Raw genomic sequence first — 7,150 nt, 5'->3', positions numbered from 1 at the left:
CTGAACTTATATTCACTATTTGGAAGTTAGCTAACTGAATTTAAGTTTTACTTTTGGAGTTAAAGGAGCCTGACCTTTTCTAAAGATCAAAATGCCAGGGCGGTATGTAAAAGCTGAGCACGTGATTACCATTGCATATGCAATCTATGCTTCAGAGGTAGATGCTTATCTGGATCTCTACATGCACAAATTTAGATGCAGAATTGCAGTACGTGTGTATTTAATATGTCACACAGGCATACTTAGCCTCCTGATATTTTGAAAATCCGGCCTTCAGAGAATTTAGACAAGTAATAAGTAACAGATTGATACAGAATGAAACTAGTTCTACACAGAACCAGCATAATGCAGACAGCAATAAAACCAGCATTCCTTTCCAATGTGCCTGAGTCTTAATCTTGGACGGTCATGGTGAGTTGAAACTTTCAGGAAGAGTGCTTTAGTGGCAATAGTGGAGGAAATATTCTTTTTTATGTTGACACCTTATTGTCAGTAGGTCTTGAGTTAAGTCTGACTGTTCTTTCCATATAGGCCACAGAAAAGTCACCAGATGTTCATCGTTTTTTGTTTCTGTTGATTTTGGTCAGAGTTGAGCTAATGGACAATGGAATTGCAGCAGTGTAAATCAGAACAGAGTTCTGCAAAATCAATTTTTTCTTGTAATGCTTTTATCTAGCTCCCAGTGTGATGCTATAATTTAAAGGACAAATGTGAGCCTTGGAAATATAAGCAGGGGAATATTAAGTAAGAGCAGGAAGGTGGTGTTACCTTTATGTACAGCTTCATTGAGACTATTACTGGATTACTGTGTCTAGTTTAGGTGTCCAAAAAGATGTTGAAAAAATTGGTTCAGAAAAAAAGCTTTAAAGAATGAGGTCTAGAAAACATGCTTTCTAGTGACAGACTAAAGAAGCTCAAACTATTTAGTTTATCCAAGAGAAGCTTAAGAGGTGACTTGATTATGGTCTACAAGTATCTACATGGAGAGGAGATTTCTGATGGTAAACTGCTCTTTAATTTAGCAGAAAAAGTCATAACCTGCTTCATAAAGTAACAATCCAGTGGGTTGGAAGCTGAAGTTTTACAATTTGGACTAGCAATGAGGTGCAAATCTTTAACAGTGAGGATAAAGCCATTAGAAGAAACTTACTTAGAAAGATAGTGGATTCTCTATTTACCTCTTCATATTAAGACTGGATATCTTTCTAAAATACATGGTATAGCTCAAATAGAAGTTAAGGGCTTGATGCAGAAAAACATTGGGTGAGGTTTTTCCCTGGTGTTTTGCAGGAGGTCAGAGTAGATAATCACAATGGTCTCTACTAGCCTTAAAACAGATGAATCTTCATTTCTTGCTGTCCTTTCTCCTCATCCCAATCTCATCATGTCTACAGACTAATGCACTCATGTTGATTTTAGTTAAAGCATAGATTCACAGATTCCAAGGCCAGAAGGGCCCAATGTGATCATCTAGTCTGATTTCTTGTATAACACAGGCTACAGAATTTCCCAAAAATTATTTCTAGAGCAGAACTTTTAGGGGGAAAAAATTCAATCCAAGGTGTTTCACTGCAAAAGCAATGGCAAAACTTGTGCACTTCCCAGGCAAAATACTGCTAGAGTGAAAAACCAAGATTCCACTCAGTGTAGCTGGGAATAGATAATCTTAGCATTTGACTGTGTAGCATCAGGCTGCTGTGGCCATGGTTAAAGTTGACGCCTTAGACTTGAACTATGCTGATGCTCCAGTTCCATTGTTAAAGGCTCCCTGTCCCCTCTTGCTCATATGTCTATGGTTGTTATGCAGATATTCATGTACGGTACGGTCACACACACACACACACACACACACACACACACACATGCATTTTCTTATCTTGGTAGTACTGTATCTAAGTACAAGTAGGCATTGGAGACAGTATTGGAGCAAACAAAAACAAAAAAATCAATACTGGAGAGCTGGAACATGTGATGGGATCAGAGATTCATGTCTGATAAACATATTCCAAAGTTGGGATGCTTCTCGGAGACTTTATGGGGACTATGCACATGGGCAGACTGCTGTATCTGTGTGGAGTCCCATTGACTTCAGTAGTGCTCCTGGCAGGCACAGCCAGATCAAGCTTTTATCAAATCTGATCTGAACCATTTTGGGTCTCGAGAATTGGACTGGAAATCTCATGAGATTTTTGTAAGCAACTGGCTCTGAGCTGGCTAGAAATACTGCATGAGGTCATTCCTGAGGCTTGCTGACACTTTTACTTCTGGTCCTGGCTGTAACTTGGTGGTGTGGAGGCAGCAAAAATAACCAAACAATGGGAAGAAGAGTTGTCCAAACTTTCCTGAACTTCCAATGTTCATTTTGGGTTCAGCTCAAGACTCTTGCCAAGCTTCAACTCAGTTCTTGTTTTATCCCAGTTAATTTATCCCCTTTTACCCGGAACAGAAAATGGGAGAAACTGGATGAGCTTTGATTGTTGTGAATTTTTCTAAAAAAGATAACTCCAGCTGGAATGAGAAAAACATAAACCCTTAAGCTATTGGGGGATCTGAATTTAGAAGTCACCAGCTCCAGAACCCTAATTAGTTAACTGTCTAGTAAAAGAGAATTAGGTTAAAGATTATATGGGGAATTATTTTCACTACACTGCCATGCTTGGAAGTTTAGAAGCTGTTCAAAGGGAAAAGTGATGGAAGAGAAAAGGTGTGTGTGTTTGGATCAAAACTAGAGGAAGGAGGAAGCGCGTAAACATTAACATGAAGGGATTTGTTTAATGTAAATAATGATATGATTGATTGGTCTATCGGTCTTACCTGGCCAAAGGAGGAAGTGGCAGAGATGGGGAAAATAGTAATGGAAAAAACTTGCTTTGCCAATATTAACAGCTTTTTGCAGAGGGCAAACACGCAAAGCCTTAGAGTGTACTGCCTTTGATCCAAATGCTGACTTCCCATTGTAACCAGTGGGAATTCCCTGTTCCTGTCAAAGGTGCCATGTGGCTCAGAAAACTAAGCTAAGATAAGGTGGATGCGGCCTGATCTTGTGGGATGAGGCATGATCCTGTGGGATTCTGAGTGTATGAATCTTTAACTCTCTTTAGTGCCCATATATTACAGTTATAATTACATCAGCAATACAGGGGAGATGGGCATTTTAGCAAACACTTATTTCTATTTTCTTTTGACCCCTTAACATCTAAACGAGCTGGTTGAACCATTTATTTTGGATGGTATGCATTAGGAATGGAGCTGCTCATATAGTGTGTCAGTCTATCTGAAGCTAATCTTTACTTTTGATTTTTATTTGTGTTTGCTGAGTTGTTCTGTGGAATAACTTTCCTGCCAAGTTTTGCTTTCATTACTTGTGGTGTGTGATTGATCACTTGTCACATGGCATTGGTTCTGCTCACCTGCAGTATGACTGAAACTTTTTAAGCAGAAAAGTAATATCTGGTTTGAATTTTCATATGAACAAAAAATACTTGTGGTTAAAATGAATTAAACTTTTGTGATTCATGAATGTTTTGATGGAGAAAATTATTATTACTCCACGAGTCACTGTGAACCAGAGCTGGCACGGTTATCTGCAAATATATACACACTTTGGTATTCCTATTATATGGTCAGCTTTAGCATGTCTGTTATGCCAACCTCATCTCTTAACACTTACCTCATTTTATTTTACATGTGATCATAATCACACACTTGTTGATGTATATATTTCACCATCACACGCACCATTTACATTTCACCTGGTTTAAAAGGAAGCACAAGAGGAAGTGCTGAGTAACAAATTTCTTTTTGTTTTTCTTTTGTTTATGATTGATTCTAAGGCCTTGTTCTGCATGGAATTTTTTTGCGCGGGGGGAGGGGTATAAGCGATGGCAAAATTTTTCAGTGTAGTGAGTCTTAGGGAAGAGTTCATTGCTGAGTGAGATATATTGTATGCCTTGTCTTGGGCCTGATCAAGTGACCTAGTATACTATACATCAGTGGTTCCCAAACTTGTTCCGTCGCTTATGCAGGGAAAGCCCCTGGCGGTCTGGGCCAGTTTATGTACCTGCCGCGTCCGCAGGTTCGGCTTCCAGCAGCTCCCATTGGCCTGAAGCAGCGAACCGCAGCCAGTGGGAGCCGCAATTGGCCGGACCTGCGGACACTGCAGGTACACAAACCGGCCCGGACCGCCAGGGGCTTTCCCTGCACAAGCGGCGGAACAAGTTTGGGAACCACTGCTATACATTATCATAAATTAGTGTGCAGTGCTGGTTGTTAGTCCTGGTTGAAGTACATAACTAGTGTCTAAGGACCAACATAAACGCGATAGGTGTTCCATAGATAGTAAACTAAGTCAAGTATCTCTTGACGTACTATCAAGAGAATAGTACTCAGAAGTAAAGAAATGGCTCAAGTTGATAAGAACTGCCCATTCGTCCAAGCTGACCCTCCTAAAGAATTGTTTTTACACTGAACTGTAAGAACAGCTAATGTCTGTGTGGCAAAGACTTTTAGTAAGTGTTGCAGTTTATTTACGGGAATTTTCCTAATGCCTCTGAAGCGTCAGTGAGCTGTGAAATGAGAACAGTTGTTCAAAGCTTCATGAAGCCCTGTAAAGTTATTAGCTTTCCCCCTCCTAACTGAAACACATTAATAGACCGGATAAAGAAAAGGAAAATCTATGGCAGTTGTCCAAGGAACATTCAGGCAACTTGAACATGATCACTTAGTTGCTGGAGGGGGAAAGAGTTACCTTATGCACAGTCATGTCTAGATCAACTGTAGTAGGCCAACACTTCTAACCCAGACGTGTCATGTTAAGCATCTAAATAAGTGAGTTGGCTTTCAGAATTGTTGAGCACCCATAATTTCCCTGGGTTCTATGGGGTGCTCTGCACTTCTGAAAATCAAGCCACATATTTATGTGCATAAATATAGATTCAGGTGTTTATCACTCGGGGCCAAAGTTTGGAAATTTTGGCTCCAATGTTTTGAAGATAGTTCGTGTAAAGGTAAGATAACTTTGTAGTGATAATCTTACTTTGTGTAGATATTGTACTTAGAAGAATGATATTCTCTCACTAAGGCCTGGTCTACACTAACCCCCAACTTCGAACTAAGGTACGCAACTTCAGCTACGTGAATAACGTAGCTGAAGTCAACATACCTTAGTTCGAACTTACCGCGGTTCAGACGCGGTCCACACGCGGCAGGCAGGCTCCCCGTCGACTCCGCGGTACTCCTCTCGCCGAGCTGGAGTACCGCAGTCGACGGCGAGCGCTTCTGGGATCGATTTATCGCGTCCAGACCAGACGCGATAAATCGAACCCGGAAGTTCGATTGCCAGCCGCCGAACTAGCGGCTGGGTGTAGACATACCCTCAGAATTCACTTCTGTGTGACGGGGTGCTGGAACAATTTTTTATAGTGGGGGTGCTGAGAGTCATTTAACTGAACTGTAAACCCTGCATATAATGGAAACCACTTCAAGCCAGGGGTGTGGTAGCACCCCTAGCTCCAGAACCTATGCTGTGTGATCATCTAAAATTTGCTGTACTGAAACAGTTGGAGGTACTCACTTTCTTTCAGGAACCAGGCCCACCCTGAATGTACATCACACCTCAAATCACAAATAAAATGCACACTAGAGCATATACTGGGTCTGACTCCTCTCTTTGTTTGTACACCAGTGTTACGTTACCTATGGCCTTCAGTAGCATTACTCCTCATTACACTGGTATGAGTGAGAAGAGAATCAGGCCCTCTATATACTACTAGTAATACCTAGCTCTTATAGTACTTCTCACCTGTAGATCTCAAAGCATTTTACAAAGAAAGTCAATATCCCCATATTACAGGTGGGAACCTGGGGGCAGGCACAGAGAGGTGAAATGTCTTCCCCAAGGTCACTCAGCAAACCAGTGGCAGATCCAGGAATAGAATCCAGGTTTCCTGAGTTTCTGTATTGCTTTGTCTACTTTGTGGGAGGCAATTGCTCTTTGAGCTCATGGGCCTGTCTGGATTGGTGCTTTGTGGCTTTCACCATGATACCTAGGCAAGGGTATTGTCACATTTGGCACAATATGTCCTTTCCCATACCCAAATGGCACAGATTTCATGTCCCTTTCTCTACCATATTCCCAGCTGCACTGACAGTAACACAGTCAGTCTTTGTAATAAATTCTTAACACAAAGACAGGAATAAAGATAATGTTGCTTTGGTTTGAAAGTAGCTGTGTATCTTAGGCATACAACATGCATTTAAATATATCAGAATGCATCAAACTAAACTGAAGGGCATATGCTGAACTTTTACTGATGTTGGTGAGAGTTTTGTACAAAGACTGAGGGCAGTGAAAGGCTCCAAATAAGCAAAAAGCTACAAAGAAACTACAGTGTTCATATGACTTCAGCTTTTCACACACACAGCTACTGGGATATTACTTGCTGAATACAAAATTCAGCAAAGCACTCTAGGGAATTTAGTGTGTGGCCGCAAGGTTCACACAGACACTTAGCGCATTGCAGGCTAGTGCTGGGTAAATTTAGACCCCAATTTGCCATGAACTAAGTGTTTGTGTAGACAAACCCTAAGACTGTTTGCTTTGTTTTTGTTTTTGGTTTGCTTTTGTGTTGGGATTATGACCAGTTTAATCCAAAGAGAAGAACTCATTATGGACTGATTCATTACAACTCGGCCTTCGGTGCAGAAACATTATGAATGTTTGGTTCTATTTTCCGCCTGCTAAAAAAATTGTTCCACCTGACCTTTCAGAAAGGAAAGGTTTAGAACTGTTTGTGTTATGAGGCAAATAGGAATCCGTGATTTACCTTGTCTATCGCTTACTATGTCACCAACAGGCGGTCTCCATGAAACACTTGGGTGCTGCAAGAAGTGATGTGACTTTCCCATCTGAGTTCAAAGGAATAGATGACCTTGTGTGATGTTGGAGGAGGTACTGCTGAAAGTGGCCTCTTTTGGATGAGAAATAAAACCACAGTCCTGACAATCAGTAGTCATTAAAGACTTCATGGTGGGACTTGCAAGAGGACATAGGGCCCTATCTCCAATATTCTGTGTAAGCCGTCGTCATATTGACAATTATATATTGACCCTACTTTTTCAAACCAGACGTAGCATTAATCTGCCCTTCCTG

Source organism: Emys orbicularis, chromosome 8 (genome assembly GCF_028017835.1).
Source record: "Emys orbicularis isolate rEmyOrb1 chromosome 8, rEmyOrb1.hap1, whole genome shotgun sequence".
NCBI classification, from domain to species: Eukaryota; Metazoa; Chordata; order Testudines; family Emydidae; genus Emys; species Emys orbicularis.
Note: the sequence above shows the minus strand (reverse complement) of the source record.